General features: G+C 35.1%; 1 protein-coding gene across 1 annotated transcript in view; it reads right to left on the bottom strand.

The window, feature by feature from the left end:
- LOC126975724 (protein GDAP2 homolog) overlaps nucleotides 1–2,555 on the bottom strand; it is a 123,939-nt gene extending 121,384 nt beyond the window's left edge. The window contains exon 1 of the mRNA XM_050823726.1: nucleotides 2,409–2,555. The gene's annotated coding sequence lies outside the window, so the exon portion shown is untranslated. The remainder of the gene's footprint in view (nucleotides 1–2,408) is intronic.
- Between the last annotated feature and the right edge of the window lie 12,286 nt (nucleotides 2,556–14,841).

Here is a 14,841-nt window from a genome sequence, read left to right as displayed (position 1 = left end):
ACCACAGACTAATCGACGTTCACGATAAATATTTTTTAAAACGATCACTTTGTGTTAAGTGATCACCGCCGCCCACATTCTCTTGCAACAACAGAGGAATCACAGGTGCATTGCCGGGCTTTAAGGAAGATGTACGCGCTTCTTTTGAAGGTACTTTATATGTCGTATCGTCCCGGTGTTTCCGGGTATATCAAGTATTGTATGAATAATGATGATAACTTTCAGGCAACTGCCATTATTACTACCACTACTCAGATTTATTGAGATTATGTGACAGGATCCTGAAGAAACAGAAGTTCCTGATGATAAAAATGGAGACTGCATAATATTTTCAATATATTTTTCTCTTTATCATCTAAATATTTTTTGTGACTAGACGATTAACAATCAATAACGACTTCTTTAGCAATTGATGCCAGCGTGATAAAATTTGAAATCAAAACTACTCGTTTTAGATATAAATATCCGGACGACCGAACCTTGCTCGGATTTTTAAGAATGTACAAGACTTGAACAAAAAAAACTAATAGGACATCTAAATTCGAACCGGGGTCCTCTGCTTTCCAGATCACCCAATGCCCCATCTGAGCTATTACAGCTTTGCATATAGTAGCGAAATTTACCTTTGTATTCTAATGTTATTGTGGCTGTTTCTCATTACAACACGGATAAAACTACATTTTTTTAATTGAAACCTAGCTAGATCGATTTATCGCACCCGAAATAACCTGTAAAGTAAATTTTATGAAAATCGTTGGAGCCGTTTCCGAGATTCAGATTATACTCGTTGAAAACCCTTTTTGATTTTAAATTTTTTTTGAAGATGCGCGCACACCACAGTAACACAAAAGTGGTGAAGGTGGTGGTGGTGAACAGGGTGAAGTTGGTTTCTCGTCACCAAAAAAGTTAAAAATTATTGTAAAAATTATTATAGAAAATTATTTAAAATATGTAAAGTATTGCCACTAAGCTTAAAACATATAAGTACTTATTAGCCATTAACAATCATGGCAATCAAGAACATAACCCAATTATGCACAACCACGATACTCGGTTGATGTCCGCTGGTAAGTTCGAGGTTCCTAGAATCAATAACTACTACGGAGATAGGACTTTGAAAAAACGCCTACCTTATCTATTAAACAGCTTGCCTGAGGACATCCGACTAGAAACCAGTAAAAGAAAATTTAAAACTAAACTTAAGAAATATTTGTTGTCAACACTGCCTTAAAATTAAATTTTTTATTATATTTTTTATCAATATTTGTTATTTACACTTGTATAAAATCAATGTTCTAATAAGCATAAATGTATTACAAGAGACTTGATCCTGCAGACAAACTGTCCAAACAGTTTTGCGGGACTATGTTAGCTTTTAAGATTCTTTCTATAAATGATTAATAGTATAAATAAATAAAATAAAATAATGATATCAGATATGACATGCTGTTATAAAAATAAATAACTAAAGTACGTATACGAATTAATTGTAAGGTTGCCAACCGTAATATAAACTAGAGTTGTACTCATGTAGGCGTATTCTATAATCTATATAACTAATAAGGAATGCAAAATTGCTCTTTCTTACGAGGGAGTCTTTTCTGTCATGAATGTGAAGTGGCGGGAGAACATCAGGGCTTCGTTGAAATTGATTAAAAATGAGATCTTGATCTATATAAAAATTTTTATGGAAATAAGGGACGAGTCGAGCAAGACGTTCATCTGATGGTAATTGATGCGCCCTGACCATTACAATGCCGCTCAGGATTCTTGGAGATCCCAAAAAATCTGAGCGGCACTACAATTGCGCTCGTCACCTTGAGACGTAAGGTGTTAAATCTCATTTGCCGAATAGTTTAACCAGCTACGGCGCACTTCAGACAGAAACACAGTAATGGTTACACATTACTGCTTCACGGCAGAAATAAGCGCCGTTGCGGTACCCATAATCTAGCCGGCATCCTGTGCAAAGGAGCCGCCCACTGGTTAATTATAGCATATAATTATTTATAGTAACAATGTTTTGAGTCATACGATTCTTTTAAAAACCATGGAAACCTGTTATGTGCTGCAGAAAGTACATTAAAATACCTTTTGTAAAATATAAAATAAATGATACCCTATTTGGAAGTCCTTTCTCTTTATTTGTCTCCTTTGAAATCAAATATACTAAATTTATTCTAATAACTGTTGGCAACGCTTTAATTGCCATGTTTCCAAATAAAAGACGCTTTAATACTGTCATAGGTCGTAAAAGTTCTACACCGCTGAAAACATATGAATCACAAATAAATAAGGCTCGGCTCTACATAAGATCGTCTCGGTAATGGATAGAACATGGTAATTTTTGCGGAATAGTTTTACTACAACGGTAAAATATAAATTAACAGATCTATAGAGAAACGTACCATCAAATTGAAAATCCAGCGTGAATACACGTCCTAGCTCCTTCAAAATAAAAGTGGTGCACAAACACTAGAACATACGACACAGAACACTCAACAATATTATGTATACACGTCCAACCGTAACGACAATCAGGTATGTACTGGCCTGTGGCCGCAAGACGCAACTCGTAATCAACATTCAAAGTGCGAGCTAACTCAATAAACAATCGCAATAGTTTATAGAAAAACAGCCTGTGAATATTTACAATTAGAGCGTATAATTGTTTGCACAAATAAACAGATACGTACACGACTATTGAATCCTGTTTGCCCACGATTCCGCTGCAAGAACGGCTAGTAAAGCTTCGATTTAAAATTGTATGAATCGTGAATACAAATTACAATTTAATGTAATGTTCCCTGTGACCTCATCAATACCTAATTTATACTCAAGAATATACAACTACAAAACTATATAAAGATGGCGATGAGATTCAATTTTAAACATGGAACTTGCATACGGCACTGAAAAACAATAGACTAATTAATAATAGGGAACAAACCTCGGAAAATCACAATAATTTCTTTAAAAGAGTCCATTAAAAATTGTATGAAACGGGGGGAAATCAATAATTACCAATGTGTAATCGAATTTGTTAAGTCTCATTTCTAAATACAGCAATGCTTATACATTACTGCTCCACGGCAGAAAAAGGCGACGTTGGCGTCCTGTGCAAAGGAGCCTCCCATTGGTATCTGCACATACATGCACAAACTCAAAAGTTATTTGTGAAGTTGCCCATCTTTACTTAGCTCATCAAAAGGGCTTGAACCCACGGAGTTTTTACGTACAATAGGCGCACAGACTTCGAATTGCGGAAATGACCTATGAATAATACCAACCCACAGAATAGAATAAAATATATGTTTGAATTTTGATGATAAAATAGATATTAAAAGATTATGCTACCAAGATACTCTGGACTTGATAGCTCGTCACCGTTACTGTCTCATGCGGAAGTATGAAGTACATTGAACTCAAACACTAACTAAATGGCTGCACAATACCACAGCTGCTGAAGGCAACGCATTGCCGCGAGTCGTAACAGTATTTTACTGTCCGTATTTTATTATTAAGTTGAATAATTTAGTTGAATTAATTTTCTGATATACAATTGCAACTACTTGAATGTTTTTTTTTTTCAATAAATTTTAAAGTAAATTATGTAAAGAATTTAAATAAATATGGTTGCCACCTCTCAGTCAGCCGCAACATTAGGATTGCCAGGTGTTACACGAATATCTAACACACACATTGACAAATCAACAGTGATCACGCATTATCGAGCTGTCATTTTATTTGTAAGACCGTTAGTCTATTTGAAAAACAAACTTATTAAATGTTTTGGCAAATTGTAAAAAGTATTTGGAATTTTGGTACATTTCATGTCGCACAGATACTCACGCACATTACAGAAATAAAATCAAAACTCAGGCAGGCACACGATTGCGGTTACATGTGAAGATTTATATTATAATTTTTAGTGAACGACTTTACTGTTTCTTAAATAAACACTATACATTTGTTAAACTTGTCTCTTTAAAAAAAGAAAAAATCAAAATATAACCTCAATGAGAGTTTAAATGAAGACAAAAATTACGCGGAATAATATCCCTACTATTATTATAAATATGAATGTAAGTTTGTTTGTTACGCTTTCACGCCTAAACCGCTGAAACGATTTTGAAGAAATTTAATACAGAGATAGACTAGAGCTTGGAAAATGTTATAGGCTACCTTTTAGGGTTGAAATAGGGGATGGAAGTTTGTATGGGAATTCGTCATTTTCGGAGATAAAACTATAAAACTTTGTATTTAGGCACTTGATAATAAGCAATTTATAAACATTTGTTCGAGCATTTTTGAAACTTTGACCTACATGGAGATGAAATAAGATATTAAAGATTGTAAGGAAATACTATTAGAGACTGTCCACAATGACAAGGGATATCCGCTGAATCCTAGAAGAGCGCCACCAGGACCGTAAAGAGCAGTTTGTATGTGTATTATTTGCAAAGTATCCTAAAAAATTAAAATGATGTTCAAAGTAACTATTCCACGCGGACGAAGTCGCGAATAAAAGCTATTAAGAAATATTTTATTGAAACATTGTCTCTGTGTTGGTAAAGAGGTAAGAACATAGTCAAAAAAACATAGTAAAATGTTTCCAGCACTCGATATAATCTTCATTACAACTGCAGAAGCTTATGACTAGATACATCCTCATTCACTCCCATCTAGTGAATGGAGTAGTGAGATTAAAAATAGCCTGGGGGATATTTGCACAATGACACCTCAATGAATGGCGCATCCGGTATAGGGCACACCCCGCCATAAATAGGGCACCGTGTCGAGAGTGACGTAGCGGATGACGTCACATGGCCCATGAAATTGGGTCACCGCCGGATGACATCTACAAAGATAATACTGTGATTGTAAATGATTTTAAAGCAGACTTTTGAGTGCCACTGAACCTCGGATGAAATCTGATGATAGTATACTTTTAAGTACAGAATTTGAAAAGGGGTGCATTTAGGGGTAGATATATGTATTGGTTTTATGGTAAAAGTATTTATTTACTTTTGATACTAAATTAATCTATGACACTTGCTAAATAACTATAATTATTGGTTCTACTTGTGAGTACGCGGATTTCTACTATTAATTGGTTAAAAAGGGTACTCGGACCAGTCCTGTAATGGTTATAGACAAATGGTTAATGGTAACTAGGACCGGACCGATCAATGGTTACTCGCGTACTGCCTTACTAAAGGCAACACATGGTAATTAGTAAGTACTAAGCAATATTTGTAATATAACGCTGTTCGATGGATTTACTTCGAACAGAAGTTTTTTTTTATTTGCAGTCATTTCGGGATAGGAAAATCTTTCCATTTTGTAATGGGTTTTCGTAGAACATGGAGCGTCAAATATAATATTACTTTAAAGATAAAAGATATTATATGGAGTTCTAACAACTCAGATATCAATAATAAAACATTTAAGTAAAAAGATTATAACAATATCAACAACTAGCCAAGCATAATTCGATGTCAACTCGGTATAAAGAATGCGCATTGTAAATCCTATTGGAATAAACCATTTTTAGATTTCCGTACCAAAGATCTGTATGTATTTGATGAGCCTAGCTATCAGTTGAATTGTGTTGGATGTTTATAACAACAAATAATAAAATACAAAAATGGCCGCTTTGCAAATTTATGTGTACAAAAGTGTCTAACAAAATCCTGGTGTTATTTTATAACATGGTACAGAATTTTTGTGTTTAAATCCGACTTGCACTTAGTTGCTTAAGTTTAGAACAGTCTCTTTAGCATCACATAAGATTATTTATTAATAGCATAATATTAGCGGGAGGCTCCTTTGCACAGAATGCTGGCTAGATTATTGCTACCACAACGGCGCCTATTTCTACCGTGAAGCAGTAATTTGTAAACATTAATGTGTTTCAGTCTGAAGGGCGCCGTAGCTAGTGAAATTACTGGGCAAATGAGACTTAACATCTTACGTCTCAAGGTGACCAGCGCAATTGTAGTGCCACTCAAAATTTTTGGGTTAATCAAGAATCCTGAGCGGCACTGCATTCTAATGGGCTGGGCGTATCACTTACCATCAGCTGAACGTCCTGCTCGTCTCGTCCCTTATTTCAATAAAAAAAGTAATTAGTTATTATTCCACGCAATCTGGATACTCATGAATGAAGTTACCTATTTTTCGAGTTAATCTGTATTTTATGTATATATATGTTATTTTCATAAAAAAATATTAATAAGATAAACGATACTCTGAAAATGCTTATCCCAAATACTTAATAATAAAAATATGTCACGAGTTTGTTTGTTATGCATTCAATTGGGTAACTTGACACTCAAAGATTTTAGACACCCGGGTAGAGAAATCTCGAAATTTTAAGAGCCCCCGAGACAGCGCAATCGGCAGTTAAAGCGGACAGAGTGACGAGCATAAGTTAGTAAAATAATACTGTTAAGTAAGAAATATACTCTAGTTAATAATTAAAACGAAATAAGTTTGGCCTAAGTCATCACAAAAATATAAGATAAGCTTTATAATGCAAAATATAAAATGGTTTTTTCTTTCAACAATATTTGCGGTTTATTCTTATGCAATCCAACAAGTGCCTAGCTTGGTATACGAGAATTTCTGTGGCAAAGTTTAACTACGATAAACAGTTCTAAAGTTGAAGAAAAGAAGGTTCTTTAAAATGTGACATTTTTGTTTTGACGAGGCATTCATCATTATGAATGTACGTATATCCTTAGAATTCTAATGAGGTACCGACAAAAGAGGTTGAAGCACCCAAGCACACATCATTAAGAAAAAATACAATGTAACAATGTCTACATAATATACTGTATTAAAATTTGTCTTAGAATGTTTAATTTCCCACACAATAAAATATTATTTGGCTTGCTTTCATAACCAACACGGGAAATAATTGACAACACGGGAAATTATCTACCAAGTCAAATAATATGAAATTAAAGCAACTTTTTCTCATTGCGACCATGTGGAGTAAATAATAGGAGTATGACCCCTGGGTGTCGATAGAAGGGACTAAGGGCTTTTTGTTGTGCGTGACTACGATGGGATATCGCGGGGTTATCCGAGGTCCCAAGAACAGGGCGAGGACTCGACTATCCTAAATTCCGGACACATGCTCTACTTCCGGGAGGGCGACCAACTGTCCCAGAGTGGTGTCGGATTCCTTGTGCACAAGTGTCTCGTCAGCAACGTAACTGAGCGTGTCGAATAGAGTAGCGTACTTAATACTTAGAATTACTGAACGGTATTCGCTGAAGGTCATTATATTCAGGTTTGCGCTCCGACTTCGACACACTCAGACGAGGAGACCATGTATGAGGACATCTCAACAGCCACTCACACTCCTAAGACCCGCTTCAACGTTGTCATGGGAGACTTCAATGCAAAACTGGGCAAACGTAGCTTGACGCGCGGCGTTGAGTTAGAGTGGGGCAATTTGGTTATGGAAATCGGAACGAGGCCAGATGCTGGCCGACTTCATGGAGAAGGAGGATCTCTATATAATATACTCCTTCATGAAGCTACAACTAACGCAAATGGAATTGGATCAGCCTCGGTAGTGCCACCAAAGTTGAGATTGACTACATTATGTCGACCAAAAGACAATTCAATTATGTCTTTTTCACCAATCAGTGGAAACTGGGAATGATCACCGCATTGTAAGAGGCACATTGAATATCAATCCAAATCTAGAGAGGTCTCAAGTGGTGATCCAGATATAAATACCCAGAAAACTTTCAACTCGAATTGCAATACCACTTCGAATGCCTTGGTGTCTGCGTTGACGTGGGCTACTAGGCAGCGTGGCAACTGTTCAAACGGCAGTGTCTTAGTTCTTTAAGGCCAACCGTTCAAAAAGAACCAGGAAAATCTCAGACTCTACCCTTAAATTGATGGATGTAAGACGCCAATTGGCCCTTCAGTCCCCGGATGATACTTCCCAGTATAAGCAGCTAAATAGACAGATCTCCAAGTCATTGACTCGCGATATACGCCGCGATAACACTGATTGTGTGAAGGCGGCCATAGAGGGGGAGGCCGTTGTCCAGCAGTGAACGTCTTCCGGCTGAAATGACTATGATGATGAATATAACTTTATGAATATAGAACAAAAAATAGTTGTATTTTGTATATTTAAATACAGATGAAACGGATAGCAGGTTAAGCCAACTACCACATATTTGAATATCAGCACCAATATTCAGCGGTTACTGCTAAATATTAGTGCATCGCACGAAGCACGTTTGCGTAGGCGGCGCGTAAAAGATCAGGTGGACTAAGACTGATACTGATCTTTTGTTGATGAGCTATAACTTGATTGTAAATTTAAACCAGTAGTAGTTAATCTTCAACACCAGATCAAAAAAGTAGAGGAGAAGAGACAGAATCAGGTAAATCTCGCAAAGTTCATGACACATTTTGGGATTGCTATGATGAGGTAGCAAATGAAAACAATTCTAGCCAGGTCCAATATGAAGAAACAAACGGGATAGCATATCAGCTTGATTTATATCTTAATACACACTGAAGAAGAATTAAATAAACTGAAAATGAACTAAATAAAATATAATATCATTAACTAAAAATGTATTTTTATAAGCCAGTATTTAGCTGGAAAAGTGCAAGTTTTTGAATGGTTAGATAGCAGATATCTGTTTTATCAATAATAGTTAATCTTTATATTATAAATTGATGGAGTTTTCACTTCTGTCATGTGGTCTTAAGCACAGATCATTTAAATTAAATTTGTAACCAAAATTTATGCACAATGGAGGACTCGAACCGGCGACCTCTTGGGTTCTGTCCAAGCGATGTTTTACTTATTATCTATGTTTTACCTTTTTTGATATTTTTGTTTTTGTAAGTGCTAGAGTACTCGAAAAAGTGATTAGAACGGCTTAATCATATGCTGCAAACCGAGGCCTAGTATATAACTTGAACAGCATTAAGCAAAAAATTCAAAAGAGTCTGATAGAGAATATTTCCTTCCGATTCCATTTTTAAAATTTCACTACAATTGGTTAATTTTTGAATGAGGAAGTTGCCAGAAACACAACCATATTTTTTTAATTTTTAACTCTTCTTTTTTAGTTGATGCTGCTTATCCTACTGATGATTGCTTTACTTTAGGTGGACATCATGAACCTCTGTCACTGTTATGACGTTACTATTTACATATTCTGTTGAGCACTCATTCAACAACTCATGTTTATACTGTATAAAAGTATGGGGATGTTACAAGAGTGATCTTTCTTATTTTTCTATCATGATACTATAACCAACACATTTAAACCAACATCCGTGTTTTAATACCCCTTATTACACAACAGTTGCATAAATAACTATTAAAACTATAAGCTGTACAGTAAAAATTTGTATAACATTTTAAGCATGTATTTGTTGTATATTTTATGGTATAGAAAATTTGAATTTAGTTGGCCATTTGCACTGTTTGAATGTCCAAACATTCAAAATAACTTCATTATGTAAATACTTCTTAGATTTGAGTACCAATATGTAATTATAATAACTGTATAACATTTTTGCAAGATTGTTAAATAATTATTTAAAGTAAGATATATTTCGTACCTTGTATTGTTAAATAGTTATTTTAAGTAAGGTATATTTCGTGCCTCTTAATGTAAGTTACAACATACTTACAATGGTATAATGTTCTCAATGATAGAGACCATGTCTCTGTTATAAGATATTTAGGTAACTGCAGTTATATATATTTAAAAATTGTGATTTTTGGTACACCTAGATATGTTAAAAACTTATAAATATATTTACGTGTCTATTGTCTAAGAATCAAAGTAGTAAAATAGTACTGATAGAGGATTCTGATTCTGACTACATAAAACTTACCGTTTTCTCTTTGTTATTTGTGTTGATGGTCGCAGGAGGTTGACACTGACCTTCTAAGTTCCAAAACTCAAATCAATAAGTAGCAAATTTAAAGTTCAAACCACAAAGTAGACTCACAATTCGCGGACGCGGTTCAAGAAAGAGATACAACTTTTATAATATATTGAGTGAATTCAAGTTTTGACGATTCTAATAAACAAATTTATAAAAGATAGTTGATACGCATAACTGATAACTATTGATATTACTAAAAGTATTCTTTTCTTCCTACTGTAACTGTAACTTCTATGGAAGACACAGTACACACCACAAAATAATAAAAGTAACACTTCTTCAACAGTCAGTCTTTGATAGTTTTTGTACAATTAATAACATTATTTTCAAATTGTAATTTGTAATTCCTAGCTTTCGATTTCATCTCAGTACTTTTTTCTGTCAGCTGTCCGGCTGACACTGACAGTAGTTCAAGATTATAGAGTAAATAGTAAATACATTCTTCGCTATAGTTCGTGGTTAGCCGGACTGCATTCCATAGTCAGCTGTCAAAAATGGAAAATAATTAGATATAATGACAGACTTAGGATATGCTAAAGGTCTAGATAGAGTGAGCCGTAAATCTACCTACGGCTAAAGGTTATAAAATATGAGATGAGCAAATCTAGATTCGCCTAAATGTTAATCAAATCGAATTTATTGTCAATTATTATTAAAAAATCAGTCTAGTAAACAAGATGCATAATTTAATTATAAACAGTAAACCTTAAATAATTAATACGTCTTGAATCTAGAAATCTAGATAGTCTCTTGCTGGTAAACAACCGATAACAACAGGACAGGAATAATACTTTAGTAAGTTTAGTGTATGTGACAAACTACGTTTTACATCCACGAAATGAATGACACTTTGTGTTAGTGTGCGTGAATTGCTCAAAACCATGAACTCTTATTGCGATTCAATTGACAACCTAAAATGAACTGCTTTGCTATTTCGTACCACGATGTGATTAGAGCTATCTAATTTAGGTTTTTTTTATGGAATAGGAGGACAAACGAGCGTACAGGTCACCTGTTGTTAAGTGATCACCGCCACCCATAATCTCTAGCAACACCAGAGGAATCACAGGAGCGTTGCCGGCCTTTAAGGAAGGTGTACGCGCTTTTTTTGAAGGTACCCATGTCATATCGTACCGGAAACACCGCACAAGGAAGTTCATTCTACAGCTACGTACTACGTACGTGGAAGAAAGCTCCTTGTAAACCGCACTGTGGAGGACCGCCACACATCCAGATGGTGAGGATGATATCCTAACTTGTGGCGTGTCGTGCGAAGGTGGAATTCGGCGGCAGGAATTAGGTTAAACAGCTCTTCGGAACACTCCCCGTGATAAATGCGGTAGAAGGCACACAATGAAGCGACGTCTCTACGCAACGCCAAGTGATCCAGCCGTTCACAGAGCACTGGGTTCCCGACAATTCGAGCTGCTCTGCGTTGCACGCAACGTTGACGTCAAATCAACTGATTAAATCGCAATGATGTCAATTGAATGTCAAAAATGATATCAACTGTATCGCAAACTGATTTAGTTCGTTCATTCATTCGTACCATGAGGTGTTATTTCAACCTAAACTGGATAGCTTATTTGTCAAAGTAAGCGATTCGAAAAAAGTTGCTACTTCCTTAGAGGAAAGTGAATCATGTTGTTAATAACTTTTAATAAACAGAGAAAACATACAGAAAAGGAATTTTATTGGTGAAAGATGAGATGAGAATACTTTATTGGACTTTTTTGTAAAACAAAATACTGAAAATAAATACCTAAAATGAAAATACTAAAGACGAGGCAGTAAGGGCCCGGGCTATAGTCTATTCGCAAGAATTAATTAGAAAAAAATGTACTCTGTGGTCCTGTCAAATCAAACATCAATGGAGGTGCGTAATGCGTTCTTATGAACTCGTTATGTTTACGAAAACACCTTAGCAAACATTTAATTTGTAATTCAAAGAACTATATTTATTTATATTACTATTATTTAATAAGTAGAAAAAAGGGCTTAATGGTTTATAATTTGACAATATAAAGTGATTTTAAAATTTGTTTGTTGTATTTTCTACGCAAAAAAACGCTAAAATCATATCATTTTAGGTTTCGAAACGCAATTTTATTCTTCTATGCGATCCAAACGCCATTCAGTAAAAGGCAATTCATGGTACGAATTTTAGTGATTCAGCTTAGGTACCTAAACTGAACTGCCTCGGATTCGCATCGATTATTAAAAGTTAATGGTAGGCCCTCAGGTTGGTTCTAAGCTCAATTTTTTTCGACGTTTTCACAGCTGTCATAGTCTATCTAGACGTATAAATGATCTAAGCAGTAAACATCTCCCTCTTCTAAAATTATTAATATATGTAAAACAAGTAGTAACTACTTGTTTTACGTAAGTATACTATATATTACGTTTTTTAGAATATGTAATACTTTTAGTACAACTTAATTTCAAAGTTTCAGCTTGTAATATTACATATTCTTTGGCCATACACCCAAGAATCGATTTAAATAGAAGCCACAATAATTATGATTTATGACTACTTGCAGCCAATTCATACGTCAAGGGTCAAATAATAATTAAAACAAAACGGTTGTCTGCACGTTTTATATTTTCTCACATATATATATTACGTCTCACATATAAATTATTGTAAAACAATAACAGCAAAATCACTGCCATCTTTTGAAATCCAAGCTAACTTTATTGAAATTTATAGTGTGAATGAAGAACGCTTAGAAGAACCATTTGATGTAAATTGCTAAAATTTGTACAGATGGCGCTATTTCGCTAAGTTTTGCCAGGGTGATTTTAAAATAATAAGACATTCGAGAGGATGTACATTATTTAAGTTATCTACATTTCAATCTTCGATTAGAATGATAAGCACCGAACTTGTCATATGCAAATTTGGTTCCGATGAATGAAAATGCAAAAATAAACACTAAGAATAGTGCACATATTATAGGACATAAAATAGCGCCAAGTTTGTTGGTACGATCAGAATGATCCGATCCAATTTCCGAGTCAGTTTCGCTGTTGTGTTTAGAGTCCTTGGTCATAGTTGCCTGCAAAGAAGGTGTCATTATACTTACATACTTCAAAACACTGAAAATATTACATTTGGTACAGTTATGTTTGGTTAGCAACTAAATAAGAATTAAACTATTTTAATATATTTTTTTATCAAAATACACATTAGATAATATAATTATGAATATCCTTATGCGATAGAGGTACGCAGATATGGAGTATTGCTATCATCTCTAGTCTGGCGCACCCCAGAATCAGCTCGATCCTTTTCACCACGTACAAGCAGCTCGAATTTTCGAGGACCTGTGCTCTGTGAATGGCTGGATCACTTGGCGATGCGTAGAGACGTGGCTTCATTGTGTGTTTCCTACCGCATTTATCACGGGAAGTGTTCTGAAGAACTGTTTGACCTGATTCCTTTCGCCGAATTCCACGGTTTTTAAGTAATGAGCTTGTCTCCAGGACGATACGACATGGATTTGATTTTGATTGTTTTCTCTCTTTAGTATAGTATTTTTGTAACGCTTTAGATTAAATCTGTAATGTTACATTGAATTTAATAAATACACAAATAAATGGGTAGCTTCAAAAAAAATAGCGCGTACCGTTTTTTAAAGGACCGGCACCGCACATGTGTTTCTTCTACTGTTGCAAGAGACTGTGGGCGGCGGTGATCATTTATTATTAGGGGACCCGTACGCCCATTTGTCCTCTCTTCCATAAAAAAAAACATACTTACCCAAAATCATTAAATTTTATAACATCTTATAAATAATTTTACACACTTGCATTCTAGTAGTAGGTACCCTGAGCACACGAGTAAATAAAACAGGTTACTCATGTGCTCTGAGTGTAAAAAAACATTTTTCTTATGAAAATAAGGGACGAGACGAGCAGGACGTTCAGCTGATGGTAATTGATACGCCCCTTCACATTACAATGCAGTGCCGCTCACGATTCTTGAAAAACCCAAAAATTGCGCTGGTCACCTAGAGACATAAGATGTTAAGTCTCATTTGCCCACTAATTTCACTACCTACGGCGCCCTTCAGACCGAAACAGTAATGTTTACACCTTACTACTTCACGGCAGAAATAGGCGCCGTTGTGGTACCCATAATCTAGCCGGCATTCTGTGCAAAGGAACCTCCCACTGGTATACATATCTGTCTGTGAGGCAATTTCGTATATCTGGATGTATCATCATAATACATAAGACACTAAACACTATTGATGTCGACGTGAGACATTAAAACTTTTAGAAAGAAGAATCCTAGCTCTGGTAAACTAAATTAATTTTAACAAACCTCTTATGATTTAATTTAGTCTCCAAGTGTCTTAATATAATGGTACTATCGCTCCAATCCTGTGCAATACAATTATTTTGCATTAAATTTAAAACGTCAAATGAATAATTTTAATCAATCAATTGAAATTATTTTCTCACTTCGTAAGTTGGTTTAAAAAAAAAGAGGCTTGTGACATAGACTACATAGGCAGCTAACTGTTTTTTATTTATGTACTTCATAACATACTTTTATTTCATACGAACAAATGAATATATAACAGGATGCCGCAGTCGCTCGTCGCACCGTTTCATACTTTTATTTCATACGAACTAATGAATATATAACAGGATGCCGCAGTCGCTCGTCGTACCGTTTCATACTTTTATTTCATACGAACAAATGAATATATAACAGGATGCCGCAGTCGCTCGTCGTACCGTTTCATACTTTTATTTCATACGAACAAATGAATATATAACAGGATGCCGCAGTCGCTCGTCGTACCGATTCATACTTTTATTTCATACGAACAAATGAATATATAACAGGATGCCGCAGTCGCTCGTCGCACCGTT

Source organism: Leptidea sinapis, chromosome 37 (genome assembly GCF_905404315.1).
Source record: "Leptidea sinapis chromosome 37, ilLepSina1.1, whole genome shotgun sequence".
NCBI classification, from domain to species: domain Eukaryota; kingdom Metazoa; phylum Arthropoda; class Insecta; order Lepidoptera; family Pieridae; genus Leptidea; species Leptidea sinapis.
This window is presented reverse-complemented; position numbering and strand designations above follow the sequence as displayed.